Source organism: Lipophrys pholis, assembly GCF_963383615.2.
Source record: "Lipophrys pholis genome assembly, chromosome: 4".
Classification (NCBI taxonomy): domain Eukaryota; kingdom Metazoa; phylum Chordata; class Actinopteri; order Blenniiformes; family Blenniidae; genus Lipophrys; species Lipophrys pholis.
This window is the reverse complement of record NC_137637.1, coordinates 5,437,739-5,453,409: the sequence shown is the minus strand read 5'-3', so window position 1 is coordinate 5,453,409 and position 15,671 is coordinate 5,437,739. Positions and strand designations below refer to the sequence as shown.

The 15,671-nt window shown below is 40.9% G+C and overlaps 1 protein-coding gene across 10 annotated transcripts in view; it reads right to left on the bottom strand.

Annotated features, from left to right (window-relative positions):
• The window catches only part of fhit (fragile histidine triad diadenosine triphosphatase), a 422,950-nt gene extending 407,987 nt beyond the window's left edge, over nt 1–14,963 (bottom strand). For 2 of the 10 annotated variants that reach the window (XM_080460849.1, XM_080460851.1), the window contains exons 1-2: nt 14,928–14,963; nt 13,557–13,635 (exon numbers count right to left, since the gene is read on the bottom strand). The gene's annotated coding sequence lies outside the window, so the exon portion shown is untranslated. Of the gene's footprint in view, nt 1–6,274; nt 6,324–13,556; nt 13,636–14,927 lie in introns of those variants that run through there. The other 8 variants (XM_080460842.1, XM_080460845.1, XM_080460848.1 and 5 more) reach the window with 7 other exon arrangements.
• Nucleotides 14,964–15,671: the final 708 nt, after the last annotated feature.

Below are 15,671 nucleotides of genomic sequence, written 5' to 3'. Positions count from 1 at the left end.
CTGACTCCAGAAGGCTCTCAATCACATCATATTGCCGAACAGGACAAGGGGAAAAAAAAAAAAGGAGATGCCTGCTGTAGGTCATACACTGTGTGCACAACTATTAGGCCGGTGACTATTTTGACCATATAATTTTTCTGCATATTTTCCTATTCCAAGTTGTATAAACGTGAATGTTGATTGGATGTGAGCATATCAGATGATGTGTATCTGAGTAATGAGGGAGGTGTGTTCTCAGGAGATCAACATCTTGTATCTAAGTGTGCAGGTGTTCTTTTTTTATTGGCAAAATGTCCCCAAAATAGATTTAACTGACTCTGAAAAGTCGAAAAGTGTACAATAATCTTTCAGAAGGAAGTAGGATGCTTGAAATTGCAAAGTTATTGGGCTGTGATCACAGAACTATCAAATATTTTATCACAAAGAGTCAACAGGGTTCAAAGAAACAATGAGAAATAAAAAAAGACAATTAATTTCTAAAGATTTATGAAAAATGAATCATTAAGTGAAAAGCTAAAAGGAACCCATTGTCCTCCAGTGTGGGCATATTAAAGAACTGTAACCTACCTGGAGAACCCAGGGGTACAAGGTATTCAGATCTCAGAGAAAAGGCCAAAGTAGGGCAGGATCAAATGCAAACAACATTCAACAATACATCAAGACTTGGCCATGAAATACCTCATGACAGATTATTCAAAGGTTTTCTAGACCTTTATGAAATGAGAGAGTCTTGATGGACCAGATTGGTGGACCAGTCATGGGAAGATGGACTGAATGTCAACTCCCAGAACTTGATAGTTTTAAGAGAGCATACTTTTACTTTAGTAGAATTCTGAAGAAAATACTTTTATTCCATTATACTGGGCTTCATGCAGCCTCTTCCTTATACTTCTGAATGAATTATAATTAAAATATTTTTTTAAAATGTCATGCAAAGTCTGCATCACATGTCCCCATGTGACCAATCAATCGAAGCCAAACTGTTGCATGTATGATCAATGACTTTTCGATTATATTTATGTAAAACAGCTTGGAAACGTTGGTCGATGTGTTTTGGAAGCTTGTTTCTCCAAAGTGTTTTTTGACCCATTTTCAGACGTCAATTCTTTCATGAAATACAAGTAATTTTCAGATAAACAAACAGAAATCCAGATTCAAAATGTTCATTCGGGATTTCTGTCATTTAATTTTGAAGCATAATTTTCTTCATCTTACTTTTTAATGTTTATTTATCAGTTACGAGATTAATGGGTGGCTGTTGGAGAGCAATATATAACAATAGACATTAAGAACTGCAGAACATGACTTCAAATACAAATTTAGTCTGAGATTTGTGACAATCAATACTTTCCACAACCCAACAGTGGGTTTTTTTGGTTTAGTTTTTTTAACCTTTTTTCTTTAAATCTCCAACTGTAAAACATGAGGCCACACTGAAGGGAACAACCTTGTACTCTGCTCTTTCTTGCTGCCAACACACAGAAGTAGAATATGAAAAAGTCTGCGTTTTCTCTGTTCGAGTGTGTAAAGAGTAAATTAAGTGAGGGAGTGACACTGAAGTAGTTGAATCTTTACCCCCTCCGGATTCCATTTGAAAGGAATGTTTAGCTTCAAAAAAAAAAAAATTCTGTTGTTGCCGTTTCTTAATGTGATGGCAGCGGTCCATGGATACAAGGAAGTATGCTTTTGTGATTTTTTTTTTTATGTAATTTGTCTCCAGGCCCCATCTAGCACCAGATCAGGGCCCAGCAAAACCCTTCAGTTTCAGAGTGCTGCCCGCTGGAGGAACTTAGAAAGAGGAAGAGAAGTTTCCACTGATCAAGCTGGCCTCATCCAGAACCAGTTCCCAGGTTTATTCTCTACCTCTCAGGTTCAGGTTTAGACTCTTGGGAGACCTTGACTGCACAGCGTTTGTCTTTCCTCTTAGTATCTTAGTTTACAGATTTCTGTCTGAAGCTGGAGTTCCTACGGATCAGTCAAGAATTTGTGATGAGCCAACAGATTAGTTTCCTCTCCTGCTATCCACAAAGCCTGCCAGCAGAAAGACTTCACCTCCGGGTCTGTATCTGCTGGACTTCTCTTGTTGTTAGAGCTTTTCAAATCAGAGGGCAGAGGCTCATGCAGTGACTGCTGAATGATCCTCCTGTCCTCCGCGTTACGCCCCCAATAATCATTCACATTAAGGCCGGCACACACTACAGGATAATCGGGATGATTTTTCCCGATCCCGATCTCTCCTCCCGAGCATCAGGAGCACAGGCACGATTGTCAGATGTCTGCAAAAAATCGTGTCCGACTTTCCTGTGATGTGGGGAGTGTTAGGAGCGATTTTGTCAGGTCCAATCTGTTAAGAAGGTCTCGGAAGGAGAGGATAATGAACATGTTCAATATTTGCGACTAGAAATCCTGTAGTGTGTTCTGCTCTGAGAGGAACCGAGCCGCATGATGTGTGATGTCATGAGTACCGGTATGAAAACCGGTTAACCTAAACGAGCTGTTTTTGACTTATCATCCAGACAAGGCGGTGTTTTAGAAACGTGAAAAATGGGTTTTTTGAAGACGGGTCCCAGAGTGGGTAAATTCTAAAACCCCGGCTAGTGCCGTCCAACACCCCGGGGTGTGGACGGCAATGACAATCATCTGTGTAAAAAAGATGACGTAATCGCCCCCGTCTTCCCCCCCATCGCGGTCTGCAATGTCACCCAATAACCACAACAATCACGGACTACAAGCTCCGGTGGAGCTGCAGAAGCTACTGACGACGGTAGCAGCAGGAGGAGCAGGACCATAGACCTATAAAAGTTAATGTGGTTTATGAGCAGGAGTCCACTTCTAAATTTCTATGTGGTCTGTCTTCTTCTGTGTTTTTGGTGAGCTTGGTGTGTCACAGGGCCCCTAAAGGCCTGGCATGTGTACTACATGCCCTGAAGTTTACAAGGGATGCAATTTGTTTCTCTCGTTATAGAGAACCTGATTACTTGACAACTAGAATGCGGCGATTTTCGAGTAATCTCTTTGAAATATCCATATTTAGAATTTGTTCATAAGAGATACTATTTTTAATACTTTGTGTTTGCAAGAAATTTTACTTATTTTATACTTTTAAATGTATTCAGTCGTTCTCATTTCAAGTAATCGGTGCTTATCAGCTCTTTAATAAATCTTAACTAAAAACAATTAATTAGTATTTTCTTCATTTATTTTCAGACAGTGTAGTTTTACAGTCCCTTACAGTGGCAATAAATAGGTCCAGGGAGTCATACTATAAATATAACTGCCACATCTAGCGGCCAAACATTCTTTTGCGCAGGGGCCGCAGTGGAGTAGTTATCATCCATTCATTGTTATCGAGGTGAACTGGATTTTGATATTGATTTGAGGTCATATCGCCCAGCGCTAGTTGGAATAAACCATTTCCAAGTAATCAAGATCAATTTCCTGGTCAAGAGCATTTGTTATAAGTAAATTTTTGTGTGGGGTCCATATTCAATACTACACCAGCACAGGACGGTACAGGATGGGCACCCATGTGTTTTCACTGACAAAAATTGTGGAAGGTACCAACCTTACCGTACCCAAACGTTACCATTTTTTGTAACCCCTCCATTGAGGTACCTATTACATCGGTCATTCAATCCACCAGAGGGCGCCGCTCTGGATCAAAATACCAGACAAATATTGAGAATAGGAAGAAGAAAAAGACCTTTATTCCAGAAAGAAGAAAGGCGTGAAAAGCCCCATTTCCACCGCACAAAAAGTACAGGAATGGAGTGGTATAGTCCAGCACGTTTTGGGTTTCCACCGCAAGAATTTCGGATTTTCCAGAAATAACCGCTCCAAAGGTTGACGATTTTCTGTTGCCCTTCCGTTGGGGTACTCAGGACAACAGAACGGGTCCAAGTTTGAGGAGCCGTTTGCTGATTGGTCAGTGATTTACTACATGCCCTCAATATGTTAATATGTCGGCTGTATGAATCCTCTGTTGTTGACATATTCAGCTTTGCACTGACTGTTTTATTTTGTCATTTGTTTTTCTTTGCTGCACAACTTTCATGTTGGTCCTGAAAGAGCAGACGTGAGGCAGGGATGGAGACCGGGACTCGGGCGCAGACCCTACGGCAGTAACCGATGTGCTGCCGAGTCCGCTTGTCGCGTCACGTGATGCAATGGGAAGATCGGACTTGGACTGTGTCCACACACGGTGCGTTGAGACACCGGAGCTGCTCCGAGCCTCGAGCTCTGTTCTCGCAACACGTCCACAATTTCTGCCCCAACGCGGAAGTTGCAACTGTCACATCTTGCAGCGCGACACCGGCGCCGACCGTCTTTGTGCCACTGGAGTAGCTCCGGTGTCACTTCGACGGGACGATGTTCGCTCTCCTGTAGCCTGTAGCTCTGTGGCTGCAAAAAAAAAAGTTAGCTCAACAACTAGTGCAAAGCGGCGGATGTCAGCCGCCCCTGGCTGAGATTACTGTTGCAACGTCAAATATCTGCGGAGCTCTACACCCCGCCTACATTTTAACTGTTACGCTTTGCCCTACTGCGCCATACCGCTCCGTTTCATCCCTGCACTTGTTGGGCGGTGGAAAAGGGGCTGAAGAGAACCAATAATAATGGCAGGATGTCGAAGGATGCAAGGAGTCACAGAGTCGACCTTCAACAACGTCCACCATTTGCCAGTCACTTCATTTCTTTGTTGTAGACAGTCTTCAGAAGCATTTCTCTAGAAGTATGAAAGATGAGCTAAAAATGATCACTTGTGCTTTATCGCATATATTTGATTCTACTTGGAATTTGTTGGGTTTGTAATGTGCCAACGACTGCTCGCACCTCAACTAACGGTCAGATTGTTCTGTCATCAGACATGTTGGGCCTACAGAAGTGAGTCAGATGTGTACGATACATGACTCTACTCAAGATGTGCTCATTTCATTCTGAATGTTGTGAAGCATGGCTCTCTCAAACAAGACTCCTGTGTGGTTGGATTTGACGAATTTGCATTGTTCCACCAGTCTTTAAATGAAAAACTTTAACAATCCTGAATCAGGACGGTCTTATGAAAGTTCCAATCTGATAGCTCAAATGTGGTTAAAAAGTTAACAAAACTGAATATCTGGCTTTTATTATTGAACATGCATCCATGTTTTCAGAAGAGGGAATACTGAATCTTTCACGGCTTCATGAGTTTCTTTCATACACTTGAGATGTTTTTAATCATTTCTCTGGATGGTTAACACCAATCTCCAGCGCTCTAACAAACCCACAGCATAGATTTGTTACAGTTTTACATGAGCCCACCGAAGAAATTCAATACAGTAGCCTGTTTGAAGTTTTTTTTTTAATTTATCTGTGATTTCTCAGTGGTTGTATGTTTGCTGATGTTCTCACTCGGCCTCAGACGCACACAGTGGATGGGAGAGCGTGTTTTGTTTGATTGATTCTTGCATGTGATGGTGGGCTTCTATCTGATGTGGATTGATTCTTCTTCCACTATAAAACTCACTGCTGGTTTCATGCTGAGCAAGAAGAACTCAGTGTTTGTACTTTCGGCAGTTACGTTTGTAGTTATGCGATTCTCCTCTTATTTGTCGGCATATTCAACCTTGTGTTACCATGAAAAACTCGGCAAGTTTTGTGTTGAAGCCCCACAGGTCATTTACATTATTTACATGGTCAGGATTTGAGCTTTGTCTCATACATTGCCTCGTCCCTTCTTTGCACCACTCTGAGAACTTTCACATAATCAGATGTTAAAATAAAGTCCTGCAGTGTGAGAACTAAACTCTTGCACTTTTTCTTCTCATAACTCTAATACTATCGCAATGGTTATATGGAAGCTCGCCCATCAAAGAAAAGTCGTGACAAAAAAAAAAATCACCTACATACAGTCACATGACAAATTACAGAGGTTAATAGTAAACAGACTTACATTACATGATGTGTTTTTACAACGTCTCTTGAAAGATTCACCAACATTCACGAACATTCATTAACACTGATTCATTGTCATGGTCATGCTCCTTGTCGCCAACTACAGCAAGCTAAGGAAACATCTTGACATGTGGCCATGATGAGATGAGGACCAATGTGTGACCGCATGAAGCAAGACTTTAGCCTGCACCACCCACATGAAGCAAGACTTTAGCCTGCACCACCCACATGAAGCAAGACTTTAACCTGCACCACCAACATGAAGCAAGACTTTAACCTGCACCACCAACATGAAGCAAGACTTTAACCTGCACCACCCACATGAAGCAAGACTTTAACCTACCCCATCATGTTGCTGCTAGATATCGACAATCGTCTGACATGTTGAAGGTCTGAGAAGATAAAACAACTTATCACACCAATGAGCTAAACGATCTGTATCACTTCACTTAATGAAGCTTTAAAAGCTTCAGAAGGTTTGTGGAAGATGTTGAGTCTGACTACAGGTTACAGAGACAACGCTAAATGTTAAATGCTAACCTCCAGAGTCCTGCAGGAGCAAAGAGCCTCCAACTTCTGCAGATTTTAAAATCTGATAGAGTTGATGAAAGTTCTGATTAAAGGCTTCTGCTTTGACTGAATCAAATTAACATTGTATGAAGATCGGCGATTGTATTTTTCGCCTCTATTAAAAGAGAAGATAGAAGCGAGTTTGACTCAAAATTGCTCCGTAGATTTTATAATCGACTGGAATTCATTGACAATAAGAGGTCTACAGTTCAAAAGCTTGTATAACAAAGTGAAAACTCATTAAGTACAAGTGCAAATTAATCAAATCTTCAAGTTCTTTGTTTGTTTGACAGTATTAACATTTCACATAACTACATGTTGTATGCCGTAAAAAAGCAGCAGTTAATTAAAACCAACTGCACAGAAGTCAACTAGTTAAACATTGGTTTGCTTTCTGCAAGCAAACACTCATATTTTTGTACAGGGTACATAACAGGTTATCATTTAGGAAAGGTGGCACAGGGCAAATATAATCCCACATCCCACTCAGCAGAGAAACGTTAACTTTTTGATAAACTTGCCATAACAAATTCCAAATAAATGAGAGTCTCACTCAATGTGGCCACACCAATTTACTTTCTGGGGGGCCAGAAATTCATCACCTCTCAATTGGATTAGGTTGCAGGTTAGAGCCCCCGTCTGTCCATATATCAAGTATCCCTGAACAAGACACTGAACCCCAAACTGCCCCCAGTGGATGGACTGGACACAGCAGCTAATGGGTTAATGTGCCTAACAGTGCTCTGGGGGCTGTTAAACCAGTGGACAAGCGCTATATAAGCAAACTATACCACGGGTAAGACAGTTCATATAATAGCAAAATGCATAACAAAAATTTTAAGAAATGGCCAAAATAATAAAACAACTAAAGTTTCTACAATTACTTAAAATAGAAAAAAATAAAATGAACCCCAATACCACTAGAGAAGGTGCAAAATAAATATGACCGATTCAAAATGGAACAAATGGGTAACATTGCTAAAATGTCAAAGAAATGACTGAAATTGCCAGAAATGGCTAAAAAGTAAAAATGGAAAAAGTGTTTACAAGAGTAAAAATGGCTAAAACGGGTAAATGACTTCAAATGACTGACCTCAGAGTAAAAAACAAATGACTAGAAAGGATATAAAGGAATTATAAACAAAATATCTAAAAGAGTCAAAATGGCTAAAATATTACTGACAAAACATCAAATGGCTAAAACTGCAAAACATGCTTTAAAATATGTAAATGGATGAAAATGTTTTGAGAGTGCACCACTTTAAACTGTAGTTATGAAATGTCAGAAACGCAATGTCAGAGTTCTTGTATGCATATATAAACGTGATGATCCAGGTTTATGGAATTCTAAACATTAAAGCGGAATATTCAGTTCCAGATTATTTTTTGGGTGTAGAAAGTGTTAAAAGCTTCTCTTTTTGTGGTACATGGTTCAGAAGTCTATTTTATGACCCAAAAGCTGTTAGCAGTGTGGTGCATAATCGCCAATGAGTTCCGATATTTGTCAGTGTGGATATGAAGATGAAGATGCAGTAATACTAATGGTCATTGTGAGCCTGCTTCCTCTGCAGAGCATCATAACACATTAACAGCAGTTTTCATGGAACAACTCATCCACTGAACATAATTACACCTGTTCGGCTCCTCGCATTAGGAATTCTGTCGGTGCTCCAAACGTAGCGGTGCAATTAAACCCTGATAGCGGATTATCCCGGGCTGTTTCTGAAGGGCCTCGTTCTGCCTCTCAGCTAAACAGCGGCGTGAACGGAATGAATAATAAAAAGGCAAAGCAGCTCCTGAGGGGTTAGTGGCCCTCGTGTAACTGTGGAAGAAAAAAACCAAAATGAAGCTAACGAGCAGATGTGTGGCGTCGGCAGCCAACACAAACAGAAAGGTGTTCTGCAACACCAGCCGATAGGAAACTCCTTCCAACCGGTCCAACGTTACGCTCAAGATTAGGGCTCTGTACCCGCAACATTTCTATCTTCAAATGTAACTTTAGTAGTACAACCCTTCACAATAAAAGCCTCTTCAATGAGGTTTATTGACGTGGGGAAACAAATGAGCAGGTCTATTTCTTCCTCTTACCAGACAGTCTTCACCTGTAGCTGAAGTAACTTGCTCTTTTGTGAAGTTGTGAACTACGACTTCTCATCTTGTTCAGGCCCTGCAGGACTGCTGAAACCTTCAGAGCAGTTGTGTCATCCAACCCAGGCCTTTACACGGGTTTGTTTCTGAGGTTAATCTCAGGCTCTGTCCACATGAGCCAAAACCAACTTTTTTGTCCCCATCGTTCTTAAAAAGTTAACCGCCCACACGGGAAACAGCTGCGTCCACACGACAGGTTGAAAACGAGTCAAAATGACGTGGGAAATATGCCAGACCTATAGGTGGCGCTGTAACACTGCCACAGAAATACACCAACAATGGAGATGAAGACACGAAGCACGCAAAAACAGAGAAATCGACAAATCTAACGTATTGCCTTATTAAACTGGCGAGCATCGACCAGGGGCATGTAGTCCGCCATTGTTGTTGTTGTTGTTCAGTGACGTTGACAGAGAGGGTCACGGGATTATCGGGTCGAGAGGTGGGGCGATGACATCATCGCTTTAAGAAAATGTGCGTCTTGCTTCTCCACACATCATTGTCTCGTTTTTAAAGTTCTTCACTCTGGAACCGTTTTTATAAAAAACGACAACAAAAACTGTTCATGGGCTCTTAAAACGCTGCGTGAATGATCGGACAAAAAAGATGCGGTTTCATGTGGACAGGACCTGAAAGACTTGTTGTCTCTTCCATCAAACAGCCTCACTATTCTCAAAGACTTTCATCTGCTGCTGGTGACATCAACTTCTATCACTTATTACCAGAAAGCACAGAGTCAGTGATTCTGCCCATTACTGAATGACCTGGATCCAATCTGACAGCACCTGTATTATCGACAGATTATTTAAGAAGACAGAAAGTCATCCACTTTTCAATTAAAGTCACATGAGAAAGCAGGTTTCGAGCCCAATAGTTCTCAGCTGGTTGTTTTCTGTCCTCAGTGTTACAAAGCTAAATTACAGTTAATACAGTTATTACAGGCCATCCCTCACAAACACAGCAACCTTTCACCAGATAATATACACCCAGCCAATCCTGCAAACGCTTGATGTATTCTTTCTGAACACAGAAAGACCGTCGCCAATGTTATAGCAAGAGAGAAAACAGAAGGGAAAAGCGAGATTTTCAAATTTTTTTCATGTATTTACCTTATAAATACCATGTCATGCTCCACCTCAGTAATGCTGCGGAGAACACTTAGTTTTTATGTTTCAATTCAACATCAGGACTTTTCCTCGTTTGTCCTCCGGCACATAAAGTGAAGCGATGGACTCTAAAGTTTATCAAGTGTCTCCTCTTTATTTAGCTTTTCCACTGAAATGTCGTCTTCTAATGGAGCGCCGTGTCTAAAGGCTGCAGGTGACACTTGTCAAGCAGCGTGCTGCATCAGAACACACACTTCCTGAAAACACACACTTTCATGGATTCTGGACCAATGGACCAGTGTGTGTTGCATTCATTTACTGTTGATCATTTAAAATGGAAATAATAATAATAATTTCTCATAAAGAGGAGGAAAAGAGATCAAAATCACACATTTCCGCCTCATTTAAAGACAATACGCTATTGAGAACCACTGTCCTATAATTCAATGTATAATTAGTGGAATCAATTAGACTCATTGAATTTTGAGGATGAACGTAAAAATCCAGTGAAAGAACTTGAACACAAGAAGCTCCGTCACAATATTTAACACAACTGATTTGTGTATTTTCTAGTATTTACTTTAATGTTTTTAGTTCAGAAGAAAACATAAAGAAATGCACAAGTTACCAAATATCATCACGTGTCCAACAAAGACATAAAATACACATGGAATCGCCAAAGGAGAGTTTTATACCTCACACACTGTTCATCCGGCATGTGGCCACATCACATTCATCCTCCTTGTTATCAACGGCGAGTTTGCAAAGCTCAGAGAAAACAGAAAAACATTTGTGTGACATGTTGAATCAGTGGCTGCTCGTGTAAATAAAACCGTGGCACTAAAAGTTGAATGTGTGACATTTAGTGAAGTAGATTTGCTCATTTAGGTTGATTATTTATTGCAGCAGGAATAAATATGAGCGGGAAATATTACGATCATCTGTGCGGTTTGAGGTAAATATCAGAGGTTCTTCTCTACTTATGTCTTGTTTATGGAGAACGCGCTGTCATTTCTAACGATCCTCCAACCGTCAGAGCTTCCACAGTAAAAGGGAAGCAGCATGTCATGAATTCAAGCCGTCAGAGTTCAGATTTATTCTGCGTGACAGTTTCCTGTTATCACATTGAAGGTGTTGATTTTAATAATAGCTTGAAGCTGACTTTAATTTAATGACTTTAAAAGGGACAAGTCAAGTAAAAAAAAAGGCCCCAAAGGACAATTTAATGAGTTTTTCTGCCTTCTACAGTGCAGAACGCTGCACAGACACCAAGCACAGCATGACAGAAAGAACTGGGCACATTAACGCTAACATCAACTAAACTAAACTAAGTCGTAAAATCATCATATCGCAAAAAAAAAAGAAAAGAAAAAAAAAGACTGAACTGGGAGAAATTGTTTTAATGCAGTGCATTCATTTCAGTTTTAAGTATGAAAGGAAAGAAGGATTAGCAAAAACTTCCTCAGAATTATTTTCTACCTGGTTGGACAATAAACTGCCACGCACATAAAGACACAGAAAAGAAAGAGCACAAAGCGCAAAAGCACAAAGATGTTACTGCTCGTTACTGCCACCATGTGATTTCTCTCAGCAACTACATCAACAAGACAAAACCAAGAAAAAGTCTAAAATATTGAACAAGCTTCAAAATCACAGACAATTCAGAGCCGGAAAAATTCATCCGGATGTTTGTAAAAGTAAGAAAGTTATTAAACTACTGAGTGTACTTTACAAGTATTAAGATTAACATCAACAACTGGTAGTGGTGCAACGGAACATCGTTGATCCGTGATCCGTTGGGATCAATATCTTCGGTTCGGCACACACATGATCCGCGGATTGATTTATGGGAAAATAAAGTTGAGCGCACGTTCCGTCCACACAGCGTGGTCATGGCGAGAGGAGGAACGGAGGAGCTTGAACGCACCGCATCATTTAAATCCCCTGTATGGGAACATTTTGGCTTCCCTGTCAAATTTAATGATGAAAGAAAGAGGTGAGTGGATAAAGCCGTGACGGTGTGTCGGCACTGTGGCACGGGAAAGCCATGACAGTGGAAACACATCGAGCGTGGCCACACATTTGAAGCGACATCGCCCCGGTGTTTCACTGGCAGGAGTGAAAACGAAGCCTGCTCAACAAGCGCTTATCACCGCGCCATTTAAGCAGCTCCTTGCTACACATTCCACCCGGGCTGAAGCCATCACAAACAGTATCGGTGTGTTTCTAGGTGCATACATGAGCCCATAATCAGTTTTGCACAACGAGGGCTTTAAACACATGGTGAAAGTGCTTGAGCCACGTCGCAACATCCCGTCTCACACCCACTTCAGCGAACAGATTGTGTCAGATCTTCATGAGCAGGAGAAGAAACAAGTTGTGGAGGAACTATCCCGAGCATCCTCTGTTGCGCTCACGACAGACGGGTGGTCGTCCAGGGGAACGGAGAGCTACGTGATAATAAGCGCTCGCTTCACCACAGCAGACCAGGAGATTAGAAGTCCGGTGCTGCAGACACGCCCCCTCTACCAGAGTCACACAGGCACTCGTCGTGCGCAGGTACTGACACAAGCACTGGAGGAATGGGAGATAAAGAGGCCCAGTACCAATATCCCAGTCACAACTGATAATGCCAAAAATCTAATAAATGCAGTGAATGAGGCAGGATTGGGTCCACAGATAGGGGGTTTTGCACATGCAGTGAATTTGGCATCACAGAAGTGAATCTCAGTCATTAGGATGGAGCGCCTCCCCGGGAGGATCAGGAAGGTGGTTTCCTACTTCCACCGAAGCACAACAGCTGGTCCCTGTTTAAAGAACGGAGATATGCCTTTTTATGTCTCACTTTAAGTTGTTTTTCATTAATTATGTTAAAAAGAAGACATAATGCCTTGTGCACTTTAATTGATTTTATATGTTTTAATTTAATAATTTAAAAGTGTTAATAAATGAAAAGACGAAACTTGTGTTTATTTGTCTTGTCTTTTTTTCTTTTCTTTTTGCGGATTCGAAAAATGATCCGATCCGTGACTCTGATCCGAAAAATTATCTGATCCGTGAGTTTTTTGATCTGTTGCACCCCAAACAACTGGACCACATTTAATCTGAACTTATTGGGCAGCAGGACACAACGGGTCCACCTGAGGCCCCTGATCCAGATCTGGATGATCAACCTTCGTAAAAACAGTTTTTCTTATCTATGTGTCAGTTTTAGGATGATTAGGAAACAACTGATTTGAGCGCGCGAACTAGCTTCAAGCTAACAGACTTAGCATGAACTTAGCATGAACTTTTTATCATTTATTTCAACCTAGAAAATCTCAAGCAAATTTCTGTCCAAAAGCTTTAAAATGTCTTTGTTCCTTCAATGCGTTCAATGCTTCCAGTACCAGAGGATGCAAAGCAGCCACACAGCATGATGGTACCACCGCCATGCTTTACAGCCAAGACAGCTGCACTTTATTTTCCCAGGCTGATTCACCAGACTGAAAACAAAACATTACAAACCAACAAACCAGTCAATTTCTTTGCACTTTTTATGAATTTAAATACATTTTCTGATGCTTTTTGCTTTAGAGGAAGACTGGCCACTCTCCTCGCAGCTTCAATTTGAGAGACGAGACTATCAAATTTACAAAAGAAATTTGGAAAATATCCCACTTTAAATTTCCACTGAGGGGTCATCAGAGTGATCAGGATATGAAACATGTGCTTTTGGTTGCTCAAAAATACTAAAACTGCAAAAATCTTTCATCTCAGGGAAAGGGAAACGGAATCGATGTACACAGTAAATGTCCTTACCTTCAACCTCAGCAGATTCTTCCTGGTTCTCCTGAAGGATGATTACAGCAGGACGGATAAAGGTGCTGCTCAGTCAGGCCTGTGGGGGACGGGACGGGACAGGTTTAAATACTGTGGGCACAGAGGAACAACACGACTCCTGTGTCACATGATAGGTAAACATATGAAGGTCGTGAGCTGCCACGTTCCTCCGACTGATTATAGATGCGTCCTGTGTGACAGCGCCCCCTCCAGACACCCCCGGCAGGTCTGCTGCCCACACGTAGCTCCGCTAACAGCGCAGAGAGGGACTGAGCTGCTGACATCCAGTATGTCTGTGGGCTTTAAAGGGTTAATGTGAACCTCAAAAGGTGCCTGTCTTTCTCAGGAGTCTGCATGTTCTTCAGATGTTCTGGTTTCCTCCCTCAGACCAGTTCCGTCCGTGTTTTGATGACATTTTGACACATTTCCAGTCGACATGTATGTTTGTGCAGAGCGCCAAGTGTTGAGAAAATAGACCAAATGTTAAGACTGAAGACCTGCTTTAACTTTTGTATAATTTTTTTCATGTTGTATCATCATCCCACGATTTCATCTTTCTCAGTTTTCTTAAAATCTTTCAATCGACTATTCTTTCTCATAGTTTACCTTTAAAAATTGACTTTTATCCATTCTTGTATATTTTATCTTTTGTCTTTCAACAGAATTTCTATTATATTCTATTCTATTCCTTGCCCTGTGTTGTCCTGAAACACACCATTGGACAAACCAGATTTCTCCAAACTGCCATGTTCACATGTGCAACAGATGAACCACCATCAATAAACCAGGCATTAGGAAATAGCTCCAGCTTCTGATTTGTGCAAACAGACCACGTAAAATGTGAGTCAACAGTCACAGTAAATGTGGGAGGGTTGGATCAGTGGCGGTTCTTTAAATGGTGTGTGCTGGCCTTTAACTCCAATAGCCAAAGCGGTGTGTGTGTGTGTGTGTGTGTGTGTGTGTGTGTGTGTGTGTGTGTGTGTGTGTGTGTGTGTGTGTGTGTGTGTGTGTGTGTGTGTGTGTGTGTGTGTGTGTGTGTGTGTGTGTGTGTGTGTGTGTGTGTGTGTGTGTGTGTGTGTGTGTGTGTAAATTTAAATGGTTTGTTTGGGTTTATGACGCCCCTCACGTGGAGCGGAGTAAAGCCAGTGCGCATGCTCCCTGCAGCACAGTGGGTTTTAAACGTCCATCGCTTTTCATTCTGAGATTAAAAGATGTCTTTAAAACATCCTAATCAGTCTCTGAATCCTCACAGCCCCTCATATTACTAAAGATTCACCATTTACACTCTTACATTAAGAGATATCTTTAAAACACTCGGATTACGGAAAACAAACACGCTGCTGCACTCACCTCCGCTGTTCTCAGAGCCGTCCTGCAACTCAACATAGGGAATTGTAGTTTTTCATGGTCGCTCTGACATACGGAGAAGCCGGAAGTCGTGGTAACAAACACTACACATCCCAGAAAAACCCGGAAGTCTCGCTTTATGTTGCGTTAAATGACAATGGGAATTTTAATACACCTGTTCCGAGGAAAAGTAGTTTAAACTATAAACTCAAAGTCATAAAACTGCTCTAAAAACGTACAGATGGACATCATTTATCCCAATGGGGATGTAATTTTAGATAAACTAATCAAAAAGAGAGATTATTTAATATTTATCACAATTGTAACGCTTGAAATAACAGTTTGATGACAAAAAATAGATTAAATAATTTTTTCAGTTAACTAATGTTTCCTGGCCTCTAATTCTAATTCATTCATTCATTCATTTATTTAAAAATCGTATTTAAAGTATCCTAAATCTGAGGAATCTTTGGGGGATTTATTTTATTTTTTTTATAAACTGACCTCTTCATGAAGACATGCATATGTTCTGTTACAACTAAGTACTTCCTGACTGGAACCCTGTGGATCACATCAGGCTGACTTCAGCGGTGTGTCCTTAAAGATAAAAACACACTGCACACATCATATAAAAGGTCCTGCTCCTTACAGGCAACACACAGCTGTCTACTTTAACCCTTTAAGAACTGAGAAAATGAAGTCAACCATAAGTGATATTACACAAAAATTACACTGTCAACTTTTCAT